The sequence below is a fragment of the Ambystoma mexicanum genome, chromosome 6q (assembly GCF_040938575.1).
Source record: "Ambystoma mexicanum isolate Mex_15411 chromosome 6q, UKY_AmexF1_1, whole genome shotgun sequence".
NCBI classification, from domain to species: domain Eukaryota; kingdom Metazoa; phylum Chordata; class Amphibia; order Caudata; family Ambystomatidae; genus Ambystoma; species Ambystoma mexicanum.
In genome coordinates this window covers 80,848,122-80,862,879 of record NC_090937.1, presented here as the reverse complement: position 1 = coordinate 80,862,879, position 14,758 = coordinate 80,848,122, and the positions used below count along the sequence as shown (strand labels likewise).

Sequence of the window (14,758 nt, the reverse complement as noted above, 5' to 3'; positions counted from 1 at the left end):
CCTCAAAGTGAGATTTCGGAGCCTGCCAGGGCTCGGACCCGGCTGGCCCCTGCCCACTTAAAGCACTGTAATTATATATATATATATATATATATATATATATATATGTGCTCCCCTGCTCTTGGGAGATCTCAATGTCTCTGAGCCTAGTGAGAGTGTTGCCTTGTCGCCCCTTGTTCCCCTCCCGCGACTCCTCGCGTCTTGAAACACTTGTGTATAGGCGCGGTATAAACAACATATCATATCATATCCAATAACCTAATTAGTTTATAGCAAATTGAGCTCATTTTTTAAGCACAGCCACCGCATAACGCTACCACAAAAATGTATACATCTCATAAAAGTTTCATTTAAAAAACATGTAAAACAACTGAAACACGGTATCATTTGTGTGTCGCGGCAAATCACGATAATACAACTTGCATAGTCACGTCCTCTCTCCACTAGTACAGCTGTTCTCTGCATTTATTCTGTTTGCTGACAGAACAAGTTCTAGTTTTGTTACACTCTCTATCCATCCAATAGGTGATTATCATACCACTACCTCTGAATTCTCGGGAAGCAATCACCATTACAAGATGGCCGCCACAATTGTGGTGGAGACAGCCTATTGGTCAGGTGAGTCCTCTGTCTATGTTTATGGTCTTCGCTCTCCCAGTTGCCGGTCATCACACTAGGTTCATTTTTGCAGGATCCAGAAGCTGCCCCTGAAGAACCACACCCGGCACTGGTTTGACAGTGGGGAGGAACACGCTATTCACGCAGCCCAGCTCCGAGCCAAAGTCATCCTGCGATAAAACATCTACAGGTGAGAAACCAGCATGTTACTGAATGGGCTCTGTATCACCGGCCTCCGTATAACTCTGACAGCTGAGCTGGTAGATCAATGATCATCATGCTGTTGAGGGATGGAGCCACCCTGGGTACTGTGCGCAAGGGCTATGACCTCAGCTGCTTTCTGTTTCCCTTTGACTGTGCGGTCATCAGTTTGTCTACGTTTTGTTATAAAATAAACTTCATGAATGAATCCTTGCCAGTAAGGGGAATACACCGTGCATCTCGCTTCGTTGGAATGTAAAACATACAGGCACTCCGTGTTGTTGTTGTTATTATACATTATGCCCCGCTTCCAGTTTTATATACAACATTAAACCCCCAGCAGGTAAAGTGAGGTTAGTAGCGGATATTACTTTTAGCCAGCTATATGGTCCTCACGCTGGACCATAAATTCCAACGTGGACTCTCCCCATCTTCTTGTGTCATTTTCATTTATTTTAAAGTGACCATCGTCAACTTTATATACCTACGCCACTTCCATGCTATTATGTATACAACCATAACTGAATAACTATTTGCACTTGCTGACCGTTTGTAACATATATAGGCGTTAAATTATTCGGAAATGGTTGGCTGCAGATTTTTATGCACACTGTTTCTTCAAGAGAAAACATATGACCACCTGTCCCACATCGTTGTGTGGGCTAGCTGCTTTTATGGCCACTTCCAAGGCAAGTGGCGGGGTTAGGGAGGAGGGCATGTAGCGTGTGTGTGTGTGTAAGCATGCTGCACCCCACCACAGAGGCCCTAAAGGTGGCCCACCACCTCGTCCCACCATGTCTGAACAGGAGGCGTCCTGCACATCAGCGGATGGTGCGCTACGGGGCGCTGCCAGCACAGTCCAGGCGACAGGGGGTGCTTCACAGGTTCTCCACCTGCCCCACCCTTATGACCTAAGGGACATCACTAACCTAGGGCCCCATTGGGTCATACGGTTGAGAGACTTTAAAATCTATGTAGGGGCCATAGGGCTCACGGATGACGCCCGCTTGAAGACCACACTGTCCATGGCGGTGGGGCTTGAAGTAAGGGACATCGCTGCGAGCTGTTCTATCTGGACATGGCATCATACGGCGACCTGCATGGCAAATTATCAGAATACTTTGTTCTGCACACCAACATCGATTATGAAAGCCACATCTTTCATACCACGCGACAGGACAAAGGCGAATCCTTCGACTATTTAGTTATGAGGCTCAGCATCAAACTCAAATACTGCGCATGTCACCGTTACTCCAATGAAGAAGCCCTACGGTCTCAGGTGATCGCCGGCTGTGAGTCGCAATCCTTCAGAAAAAAGCTGCTTCAGAAACAAAGGTCGCTGAAGGATATTCTTGCACTAGCTCGGATGGAGGCGGCTGTGGAGTCCCAGCCTTGGGAAAATCACTATCCAGCACAAATCGGCAGACCCTGACGTCGTAAATATCAAATCAGACCGGCAAGCGATTGGAGGCTAGATGCTTCAGGTGCAGTTATGAATATCCACACATGGGTGCATGCCCCGCCCTGGGACAGCAGTACGCTGCGTGCTGTGGAATGGACCAATTGGAGTTGTCTGCAAAAATGCACCAACTCCTATGCCCAGCAGACAAAGGCACCCGATCGAGCCCGCCAGGCAACAGGCCAGAAGGTGAACGAAGAAGTCCAAGGCGGGAGGACCGAGAACGCTGAAGCACCTATACGCAAGAGGAGCGGCGGCCACCAGAGTGGTCCAGACGCAGTGGCAGGAGAAGATTTGTCTGCTACATTGAGATGAGATCTCCCTCAAGCAGCGAGTTCCCCGTCGTCAGGCGAAGATCAACGGAAGAAGGGCTATGTATGGGCGCTACACAATGACACTGCCACCCAACACAGCCCTGTTCTCGCGCTACAAGTTAATGACACCACGCTAGAATTCTTCATTAACGCAGGGGCTACTGTAAATATCATCAGTGAGGAGGCGTAGAACTCCCTTGCTCGACACCCAAGTCTGAAAAAGGTGACAGTTGACATTTATCTATACAGGTCGACGCGCTACTACCCTGCAAGGGCACCATCACGGCCTGGTGCACTCATAAAACGCATGCGGCAAAGATCCTGTTGCATGTATTAAAGACAGAGGCCAACAGTGGCTGCATACTTGGCTTCAGTACAGCAGTCGACATGGGCCTAGTACACATCTTGTATCAGCTGATGGCCCACAAGTACTTTTCATGCCGGAAGTGGTGGAAGAAGCATTTCCGAAGCTATTTAAAGGACTGGGGAAGTTGAAGCACAGGAAGATCCAATTACACATTAACCTGGTGGTCCGCCCAGTAGCCCAACACTATCAAGGCATACCTGTCAACATACAGAGGCAAGTCGAGGAAGAGTTAGACAAACTCATCCAGCTACAGGTGATCGAACAAGTCACTGGTCCAACGCCCTGGGTGTCGCCCATAGTCCCAGTGCCCAAGAAATCCCCAGACGGGTCCATATGACTGTGCGTGGACATGTGCGGAGGGCCAATGAAGCAATTGAACGGGAGCAACACCAGGCACTGAGGATCACTGACGTGATCCACCTACTCCATGGAGTGAAGGTGTTTTCCAAACTCGATCTCATGCAAGGGTACCACCAGATCGGGATCATGCCCGAGTCATGATACATCACAACATTTGTGACACACCTGGGGCTGTTTCAATACAAGAGACTCAGTTTCGGCATCTCGTCGGCAGCTGAGATATTCCAAGAATAAATACACAAGGTCATACAGCACGTACCCAAGGTCATACAGCACGTACCCAAGGTCATACAGCACGTACCCAACTGCCTAAACTACGCGGACGATGTACTGGTATTCGTGAAGAGCAAAGAAGAACATGATAATGCGTTGCACAGGATATGTGCCACACTGGAGGTGGCAGGCCTCACACTCAACAAAGTAAAATGCGAGTTTGGAAAAGGGTTGCAGCGCTTTTTTGGGCACGTGTTTTCCGAAATGGGCATGAGGCCCGATCCGGACAAAGTGGCGGCCCTCAATACTGCACAACCTCCCCAAAACACGTCAGAACTACCATCCTTCCCGGGTTTGGCAAGTTACTGCTCGAGGTACCTCAAGGACTATGCCACTGTCGGCAACACTCTGCAGCTGCTCACCCGCAAAGCCCAACCATTCGAGTGGTCCGACGACTGCCAAAGAGCGTTTGAGACCATCTGCAACAACATCGCCAGGGCTGAGGACATGGCGTACTTCGACACGCAGAGAAAGGCCGAGGTGATAGTGGATGCCAGTTCCGTAGGGCTGGGGGCCATTCTGACACCAAGAGATCCGGCCGACCCAGCCAACATATTCATCGTGGCCTATGCCAGCAGGAGCCTCACAGTCACTGAACAGGCATATTTACATGCTGAGAAAGAGAGCCTGGCGGTGTTATGGGCCTGTGATTATTTCCACTTATTCATGTACGGAAAAGCGTTCATGGTCGTGACGGACCACCAAGCCCTTTTGACGATCTATGTTGACCCAAAGGCCAGGATGCCCCCCCCCAGGATCGCTAGATGGGGGCTGTGCCTGCAAGATTACAAGTTCGATATCTGCTCGAGCAGGGCCATCCATCGCAGATGCCTATATCAATTATGTGGTTCATCACCTACTGCCACTTCAAGTAGGAGGGACTAATCTCATTGCTGCGTTGGAGCAGGATCGAGCTCTTCGCATCGTAAGACACTGCATCCAGGCGGGAAGACGGGCTCATCTGAAACAGCAAGCCAAACTCGAGAGCGAGTCCGTCCAAGACGACATTTGGTGTTTAGACCTGGTCAAGGATGAACTGTCCATAGTCGATGACCATGTCGTCTTAAAGGGTTGGAAGGTGGTTATTCCAGAGGCTTTACAAGAGAAGATAGTCCGGCTGGCGCACGTAGGTCACCGGGGGTGTTAGCAACGAAGCGCCTGCTACGTCAAAAGATGTGGTTCCCCAAACTTGACGCTATGGTGGAAGAAATGGTAGGAGGATGCCAGACTTGTGCACAGGTGGCCCCGCCCCCACACCCAAATTCTTTGCAGATGTCCCCACTCCCTGACAACGTGTAGGACGAACCGGCGGTGGACTTGTCCCTCTCTGCAGTGGTGCATATGTTCTTGTACTGATAGATGAACATTCCTGTTTTTTCTGAAGCTCACCTGGTCGAGAACACAGCTGCCACGTGCGTGATCCCAGTGCTGGACCGCGTGCTGTCCACGTATGGAGTTCCGAGAGTCATAGGGCCTCATTACACGGTAGGCGGTAAACCCTGGCGCTATTAGCGCCCTGGTTCATGCCGGTAGTTTACTGGTACCGCCTTGGAGGAAAGGGGAATTACCGCCCTATTCCAAGGTTGGGAAGGCGGTAATTCCTCCTTCCTCCATTGCCCTTCCCCATTCCCATTTTTGCCCCATAGGGCATAATGGGGAAGGCGCTAATTACGGTACCGCAAATTGCGGTACCGTAATTAGCACCCCGGTCCCTTAATGTACCAACCCGCAAAGGGACCTCGTAGTAAGGCGGTAAGGGTTTACCGGTAAAGTACCGGTAAACCCTTACCGCCTACTGTGTAATGAGGCCCATAGTCAGACATTGGACCGCCTCTCACTAGCCAGGGCTTTCAGAATATCACAAGATACATGGGGTCTCAGGACAAGAAGATAACCCCACAATGGCCTCAAGCCAACAGCATTGTTAAGAGGTTTATGGCCAGCATCAAGAGGACTTTACAGATGGCTACTATCCTCAACAAACCCTCCGAGCAGGCCCGCTATCAGCTTCTGAGGTAATACCGTCACACCCCACATAGTACTACGAGGGTTTGCCCAGCTGATCTGGTGTTCAGGAGACCTGTCAATACATGGCTACTAGAAGGTCTGAACCCGGCACCACCAACCCAGCTAGAACAACCAGTGAAAGACATGCACCTGGAGGAAAAGAGCAAGATGAAGGACGAGGCGGGCCCATGAATCTGCCTTGGAACCCGGAGATCTGGTGTTGATACGTCAACCGAAGCGTCGGTACAAAGACGCCTCATTTGCACCAGAACCTTTGACAGTGATGCACAGGAAATGGACCCGGATATCTCATGGCTGTTATCTGTGAATCATGTCAATTCACACCTTTACAGAAAATGCTACTTGGGGAGGGTTAATGGTGTTTGTTGCATGTCATGATTCGTATAACACTTGAGGAAACAAGTGATCAAATTTTTTTCCGATGGCCCTGGCATTTGATAATGATTTGTTATTTTAATAACGCGTTTGCCAAAGCACTGTACATAGCACATATTTACATACAATCATTCCCAACCGAAGTAGTTGGTACTCATTTAGCAACCTCTGATTAATGAAAGGCTGAGTTGGCCTTGCCAGGATTTGAACCTGCTACCTGCAGATCATGCATAGATTGCAGCAGCACCATCGAGCGCTCAACCTGCTGGTCTATATTACTGGAGTAAGCTAGGAGGAGCAAGCAGTTCCTTCCTTCTTCCCTCCCATCGTCCATCACTCCCTTATCCCTCCCTCCCTTCCTCTTGATTTTCTTCTTTGTTTTTTCTTTTGTTGCTTCCTTTTTTATTTCTTGCTTCCCCCTTCCATTCTCTCCCCTTTCTTTCTTTCATGGGCTTCTTTCCTCTCCTCCTTTCCTTCCTCTCACATTGTTTCCTTCCTGTCTCGAAACCATCTTTCCTCTTAACTTTTACCCCATTCTTCTACCCTCATTGTTTTTGTCTCTTCTACCATTCTTCCGTTTTTCTTTCCTTCCTCACTCTGTAATCCCTACTCCATTGTTATATTGGTAAATAGCAGTTAAAAATAAATGATTGTGCATGGGTCAACAGGTTAGGGTGTACTTGGGTCGGGGGCATTGATTGGCTCTGCAGCATTCTTGAATCACAGCTGATACCAAGGGCAGCTGCATCACCAAGCCCTTAGATGAGACAGCATGAGAGTGTGATGAATCCATGTTCAAAACAAAGCATTTAATCTAAGCATGCATGAACCCCACATTTGGGTCTATCTAGGTATGGATCTCTCACGGGATTAGGAGCCAGGATTTACTATGCTTGTATGTGTTGTCTAGTCCTGCGGGTAAGGTGCCAGGAAAGGGTGATGTCCGCAAGCATGCAGTTTCATCTATGACTTAACAATGCCACAATTCACCACAACCATAGGACCACCACACACCTCATGCCGCTCAGACAATCCCCAATCTAAAGCAATGCCACACTATGGTTACCACCTCCCCAATTCTACAGTGTGAGAACCATCCCTCGTTAAATCAGGGTAATGCACATAAACTGGTGCGATTGCTGGCTGAAAATTTAGGAAAACCTGTCCTCGGCGCACCACGTCCTGCTCATACCAGTATGGCGCAGCGTGCTGCAGAACTGGCACTTGCGATAACCTGGCTTTAGATCACTGTATTTAGACTTTAGTGAAGTGAGAAGCTCTCACTTTCCACAACTTCCTGTTTTCTGTTCAAAACCCTGAGCAAACGTGTCCTACACCAGAAAACACGTCAAAGGAAACATGGTGCAATAAACCTTATGTCCCTCAGGCTCCCTCCAAAACATACAAATTGGCCAAGAAAAAATGGGCCTTGATGCACCTTCAGAAAGGGTCCTCGATGCAGCCACTGAATCTGAACCATACACAGCCTATGAGAGGTCCCTTGGTGAGGGGCATGTAACAAAACTCCTGCACAGCGGAGCAAAGAGAAAACATTGTTTCATATAATTTTGTGTATTGGGGTTCAGCTGTTCAAGTGCACAGGCACATTAAAAGGCAGGATCTGTACATTTAACCATACACCCAATAAATATTAAAGCAGGCTGTTTGAAATAAACAAAACTGAGGTTTTAAGAGAGAATAATGATTGTGCGTCTCGGGTATCAGCAAATGCAACCGTCTGCCAGCACAAATGTTATTTTTATTTCACCCACCCTTGACTTGCCATGGTAAGGAGGAAGCAATGTGTAAGGTATTCTGGGAAATCGTTTTTTAAAATTAAATTAGTTTTGCTGATTACCTTAATCCCCATATTCAGGATACATAATGCATTCTGAAATACAATCCCAGGGCTTACAGAACACAACAGCCGTATGCTGCAAAGTATGGAAGCAAGGTCACTAGGCTTCAAAGCCAACAGTTTGGACTGAGAGCGAAAGGACCACATTATGACAAATTATAGTGCACAATTGTGCTTGCCTCACTTTATACCTAATGTAGAAGTACATTTGACTGTCTGTGTCCTATAATTAGACATTCCTAGTCAATGGCATGCACAAAATACGCATACATAGGGCCCTAATACAATCCAAACTGGATTACTGCAACAGCCTGTTCCTTGGCGCTAATCAATCCGTACTCAATAAATTGCAGGTAATTCAAAATAATGCCTTGCGCGCAGCCCTCAACATTCCAAGACAAGAGCAGATCTCTGCCACTAGGAAAGCCTGCAAATGGCTCTCCATACGCCAAAAAATTGATCTAAAAATCATCTGCCTCACATACAAAGCCCTCAACCACCTAGCACCACCCTATCTAGCTAATAAACTCACCCTGAAACCTGCCACTAGACTCACCAGATCCTCCAACACTCTTTGTCTACTAGTACCCAGGTTCCACCTAAAAAGAGCTGGAGGGGCAAGCTTTACAGTGCTTGCTCCCCAACTCTGGAACTCCCTACCGCTCAACATCAAAACCCTCGAATCCTTCCAGATCTTTAGGAAGCAGGTCATTAGCTGGCTGCTAAACAAAGAACAACACCACTAACTCTAGACCTGCGCGACTACCAGCTTAGACACTGTACCTATTCTGAAAATTGTATATTGTACGCACTACACATGTTCTATTTATTGACCCCTGTATATATATGTATATATTATAAACCTGTACGAAGTATGCAACACACAGATACTTCTCAACTTTGTAACCAAATTCTTAAGCGCCCTTCTACCTCCGGGTTTGGAGCGCCATACAAATAAAATAAACAAACAAACAAACATACAGCAATATTTACTACAGTTTAAGTCAAATTTCCATTTCCGTAAAATAAAATTATGAAGCTTTGTCCTGGCCTGTAGCGGTTTGTCAATGTCGAATTTCAGTCATTTTTAGAAGAAAAGAGCTTTCACTGATGGGTTAAAAAGAGACACATTGCGTGAATGCAGTTGGTTTTCAGTCTTTGAGAGCTTTCAGAGAGGCTCAATCGTGACGTGAGTGTGACATAGATACATACAATCTCACTGCATGAAGGAGCCAGCAGGTACAATAACATAGACCCAGGGCAGCCCAGGTCGAAGAGAGCTTCCAGCACATATTTATTGTGACACTGGAGCCACCTAAATACTGTTATTGTCACCACTCCCTCCCAGGCCCACCCAATTTAAACCTTTACAATTAACCGCCTTCACTGTGCTTTTTTTAACACTGATACACTGCGTAGCCTCAAATGCCTTTACCACTGGGCAGCACTGACAGGAGCGTAGCACCTTGACAGCAGCGTAAACACCTCTTTCGCTGAGTAGCATCAGAGAGCAGCATTAATGTTTTACACATTAGGCTGCACATTTGATAACTCTGTCCTGACTTTTTCCGCAGCAGATAACCAGTCCTGCCTGATTCACCTAAACTGTAGTCGTCCCTCCTCCATTTGTGAAGCCCTCCCACTGAGTAGCACCCCAAAGAAGTGAGGGCCTGGTCTATCTGAAAATGGATAGAGAAGCGCAGACTGTCTCAGACTTGTGATCAGAAACCCATTGCCCACTAGTGAGCATCAGTGGGGCGGTCCTGAACAAACCAACTGAGCTGCACCATAAATACCTTGTGCACAGACCAGCAACATGGACAGCCAGGTCCCTAAAACCCCCTGGGCCCACATTTTGAGAAATTGGATTTAATTGATTACTTGGGGCCAGGCTTCATAGAATATGGAGCGTGGAGACAGGAAGATAAAGGTAAAAGGGGAATAGGAATTTGGATCAGGTCGACGCTTCAATTAGTAGAATGAAAGACTGCACAATGATACTATTTCCGAAAACGTCACATCAACCAGGATACCTCGGCCCTGCATGCGCCACCAGGACAAGACTTTTGACCTTTCCCTACACCCAGTTTATCCATGGAAACTCTTCCATGTGGGACAAGTCCACACTACTTTTAAGCAGGTTGTTCTGGCATTCATTCAAATTGGCAATCCTACATGCGCACATTTATGTACAAAAGTGTCGTTTTAGGATTCAGTGTTCCCCTCGCCTATGGTTCACTTTTGTAATGACTAGGACCACTGCAAAGGCCGGCCCTCCACTGCTGTCTAGCCCATACTGAGCCAGGTTTTGCAAGCAATGACCCACGCAGACCACAACACCTCTCCCTTCAGCACAAGCTCCGGATACAGTGCCAGGAACAGCATCAAGTTTAAGTCATCTCATGCTCCCACCACCATATGCCATGAATGGGAGGGATGCTGCTGCCTGCAACAGGTGTTTGAGAAAACCTGATCTTCAGTCAAAAGACACTCATTTAGTCTTATTATAATTAATAAGCTTATTATTTAACTTTTCATATTAGTTTTTGTCTGTGCTGAAACATCCCCTTGTGGTTTGAGTTGCATCTGTTGTTAGTCATGCTGACACAATGATTGCACGGCTGTGACACACCCTGACTGAGTGGCAGTGCTCTGGCCTTTTCTCAACTAACCGAGATGTTAACAATTAGTTAGCAACATTTCTCTTGACTGTTCTCTTTCCGAGTGACTGCCTCTTCTCCGACTCCCGACCACCCCTCCCCGTGCTAGCCCATTCAATTTTATGTTTTTATTACTTACTGTGTGTAACCCACATGCACAAATTCTGTCTCCAGAGAAGTTCCATTGCAGTTTACGGCTGGGCCAGGCAGCTTGAATAGACCCCTTGTCATTGTTGGGTGTGCTTTGCTTGAGGCCTGCTCCCTCCTGTGTCATCAACAATTCCTTTAAAATATCTGTGCATTTTGCTGGTGTGGCACCCAGCAACCCACCAATGTGCACCACGGCCCACGCGTCTTGAGCATGATTGGCTGACTACTGCCAGCCAGCTAAATATTAACAGGCCCCCTGGCCCTGCCCTGAGAGGGCAAGGCTCAAGAGGCATTCCTGGGCCAGCCCCGCTCTGCCCCCGCCCCCATGGCAGGCAAAAGCAACCTTGATGTAGAGTCCACTACCCAAGACAGCAATTGTTGGTGTTCTCGAAGAGAACGTGAAGCTGCCTGCCTGGTGCCAAGCCAGTGGATGGCTGGGGCACTGGCAGCCCCACGACTCATGCAATTATGCATCATCAAAGCAAAGTTAACATTTAAGTGTTAACTTTTCTTTGTTCTCCGACTAACACTGTGTGCATTCTAATCATAAATACATCTGTTTGGCGCTGTGCGGCGAGCTGGCGGCAGGCTTTGTGAGGCAACGTAACAAGTACAACTTTAGTTAAAAAAAAATCCAGCCCAGCTCCATGGATATTAACGTGGCTCATAAAACCGGCCCCAGAGTGGCTTATAAAATCGGCCCCAGGGCCAGCCAAAGTCCATTTTGATTCGGCCAGTTGCAGAATGGCAGATAGGCCAGTCCCCCCTGCCCCTCAGTCTTATCATAACATCACCACAATCTTCCTTCAGGGCCCCGAGCGACGGGATGTATACTCTGGCTGCTTGCCACTAAATAAACAATTTTGATACCATTTCAGAAGTCCTGCCCTGATGAGGGGGAGGTCGGAGTTTCCTCCCCTCCGCTTCACAGATGTATGAGTTCTGTGGACCTCTCAGCCAATGTGTCCTTCCTCAAAACCTTCCTCTTTTCTTCTGCATTCTCTCCTCCTCTCCCCTGCAGAACTGGCTGAAACTGCACTGGTCGCCTGGCCACCCCCTGATCTCAAGCCCAGGTCCCCTCCCTCGCCAGTTGCACACCGGCACTGCCTCCCTGGCAACCCCCGCACTTATGGACTGTTTCGGTATCCCTACAGGCCACTACCTGCACTTGACACCTGTTGTCTGCACTCACCCTTGCACTTGCCCCCAGCTGGCCGCATTTTTTACGTATGGCTTTTTATTCATTCTATATATTTTTTCTACTGTTGATCTTTTGTACTGCACTGACCCCTCCCACTCCCCCAGCACTTTTCCCCTTTCCCCTTCCCCTGCACTTGCGCGATCTCAATGTCACCTGGCCTAGTAAGATCGTCGTCTCTGTCTTCCCACTGTCCCCCACCCCCTTGCATCGTCGTGCCTTGAAACACTTGTGTATAGGCGCATTATAAATGCCTTATCATATTGATTCTGCGCCAGCTAAATACTTTAGAAGCCTTCTCTTCCTGGTAAAGGCCATTCAGGCTTGACAGGAGCAGATTGCCAAACACTTGAGTGACATTGTATGAAGTGGGGTCCAGAAGCCCCATGTGTTTGTGTAAGTGCAGCAGAATCTATAGTTGACAATGCATTTAATTAAAGAAGGCCTGTGATGCATGCGTCCATGGCATTGGGGAATGCATGTTGGGACGTTTTGGGTTGTGGACTAAGTTGCCCGTTTTGCGGAATGCATTTGGAAGCATTCTAGGGTTATGGTGGGGAAGCTGAACATTTTGCAAACTACACTTTGGGAACTGCTGAATTAAGGATGTGGATGGTAAAGATTGTGTAATGCCACCTTTTCGTTGAACATACACATTATTATATGAAAAAATGCAGGATTGTACTGTCTTTGCTCATGCTAACATCTTCCTTTGTCATGTTGGAGAGATGGCCATTGTACATTCTTCTCCTTCATCAATGGCATGGACACATGGCATCCTTATCACAATGTTGCACAACACTACAATATGGCACACCATGTCCAGATTGTACTGGAGTATCACCCATCCCCGTCTGGTGGTGCAAGATCATGAAGGCATTTATGTGCGAGGGAGAGGGGTTTGAAGATGATTCTCTCCTTGACGGGGAGCCAGTGAGCCTGCCTTCTAATTTCAGAGATGTGATCTTTCCTTGAAGTTCCAGTAGCCGCCCTGAGGGCGTTGTTTTGAGCCAATTGGATTTTGGCCAGGTTTTTGCACGATGTTCCTGTTAGGAGGGCATTGCAGTAGTCCAGTCTAGTTCCAAATTATAGCCCTAGGCAAGGTAAGGCAGTTCTGGCGTGATAGGAAGGGTCAGACTGCGTTGATCATTTTAGAGTAATAGGCTGACGAGGTGGCAATGGCATTCACTTGTCTGTCCATGGTGAGATCTGAGTCTAAGTACCCCAAGTGTTTTGACGTTGTTAGATACCTTGATGGGGGTATTATCAATAGTGAAGGAGGTGTATTCCTGACCAAGGTTACCCAAGGTGGTGGGTGAACCGATAAGCAGGCGTTCAGTTTTTTCGCTATTGAGGCATAGCCAGTTGTCTGCCATCCAGGATTGGATAGTCGAGTAGATGAAGGTGAGATTGGACATATCTGCCTTGTAATCACCTGCGAGTGGGATTAGCACGTGTGTCATCTGCATAATTGGTATATTAGATGCCCAGGGAGTCAAGGATGCTGAACAGAGGCCTCGTGAAGAGGTTAAATAGCGTGGGGGCTATGCATGATCCTTGTGGAACTCCACGTTTGATGTGGCTAGGGGTGGCACAGGCTGAGTCGGAGAAAACTTTCATGGCCCTTTCTTGGAGAAAGGAGGTAATCCAGTTACAGGGTTTAGGGGAGAAGTTGGCAGCAGTTACGAGATGGTGTCAGAGGGTGTTGTGATCGACCAAGTTGAAAGCAGCAGATAAATCAAGGAGCAGAAGGAGCGCAGGTTTGCCTGTGTCTCCAAGATCATCCATTTGATTTTTTGGGTCTAAGGGAGCCATTTCTGTGCCATGTCGTGGGCGGAAGCCAGATTGCCGCGAGCCTAGGAGTCGGTTCTCTTCCAAGTATTTTTGGACTTGCAGGCAGGCTGCTTTGTCCAATATTTTTAGAAGGAATGGGACACTAGTGATGGGCCAATAGTTCCCGGGGATGGTAGGGTCAAGGGATGTTTTTTTAGGAGCGGGCGTACCCATGCTTCCTTGAGTCCAGTAGGAACATGACCTGACCGGAAGGACGAGTTAATGAACGCGATAAGGAAGGGTGCAAGGGTGGGTGCCGAGTCTTTAAGCTTTTGTCTATGGTATGGACTTTAAGTCTTTAAGTCCAGTAAGATAGCTCAGTGGGTTGAGCGCTCGCTGCTGCGATCTGAGTGTGATCTGCAGGTCGCAGGTTCGCATCCCGGCAAGGCCAACTCAGCCTTTCATCCTTCCGAGGTCGATACAATATCACCCAACCGAAATTGGTACTCATTTTATGTAAATTTGTGCTCTGTAAAGCGCTTTGGATTAAGGCGCTATATAAATAACACATCATTTTTATTTGAGTTGGGCTGGGCAGGCATCTCCCTTGCAGTTTGAGGGTTTGATGGTCTTGAGCAAGGTGATGACCTCCGATTCAGTAATATTGTTAAAGTCAAACGAAGGAGTGGGCTTAGGTTTAGAGGGTATAGGCGCTTTGCTGTGCTGGTTGGCTATTAGTAGTTTAAGAGCTTTTTGATAGCCAAGGATTTTGGTTTGCAGGGTGTTGAGTTTGTCTAGCATGGCTGACTGGATGCTATTACACCAACTTTCATCCTTGAGGAGCGTGGGTGGAGGGGTGGATGGTTTTTCCAGCTCTTTAAAGATGGAGAAGATTTCTTTGGAGCCCGATTTGGCATCATTTATCCTAGAATTAAATGACATGGCTTTAGCCTTGATGACATTGTTTTTGTATGACTTGGAGGTGGCCTTATGGGCATCCCTCGTAATTTCTGAAGTATTGGCTTTCCAGACAGAGAGGGCGGACCTTTTCTCTGAGCGTTGTTTAAGCAGCTCCTTGGAGAACCAAGCGTTAGTGTTTGACCTTTTTAGCTTTCTTTAAGGCA

The 14,758-nt window shown here is 47.7% G+C and overlaps 1 protein-coding gene across 2 annotated transcripts in view; it reads left to right on the top strand.

Moving 5' to 3' along the window:
• Positions 1–642: 642 nt before the first annotated feature.
• UBA6 (ubiquitin like modifier activating enzyme 6) overlaps positions 643–14,758 on the top strand; it is a 1,607,755-nt gene continuing 1,593,639 nt past the window's right edge. Inside the window, exon 1 of one of the 2 annotated variants that reach the window (XM_069630498.1) lies at positions 643–808. The gene's annotated coding sequence lies outside the window, so the exon portion shown is untranslated. The remainder of the gene's footprint in view (positions 809–14,758) is intronic. The other variant, XM_069630497.1, reaches the window with a different exon arrangement.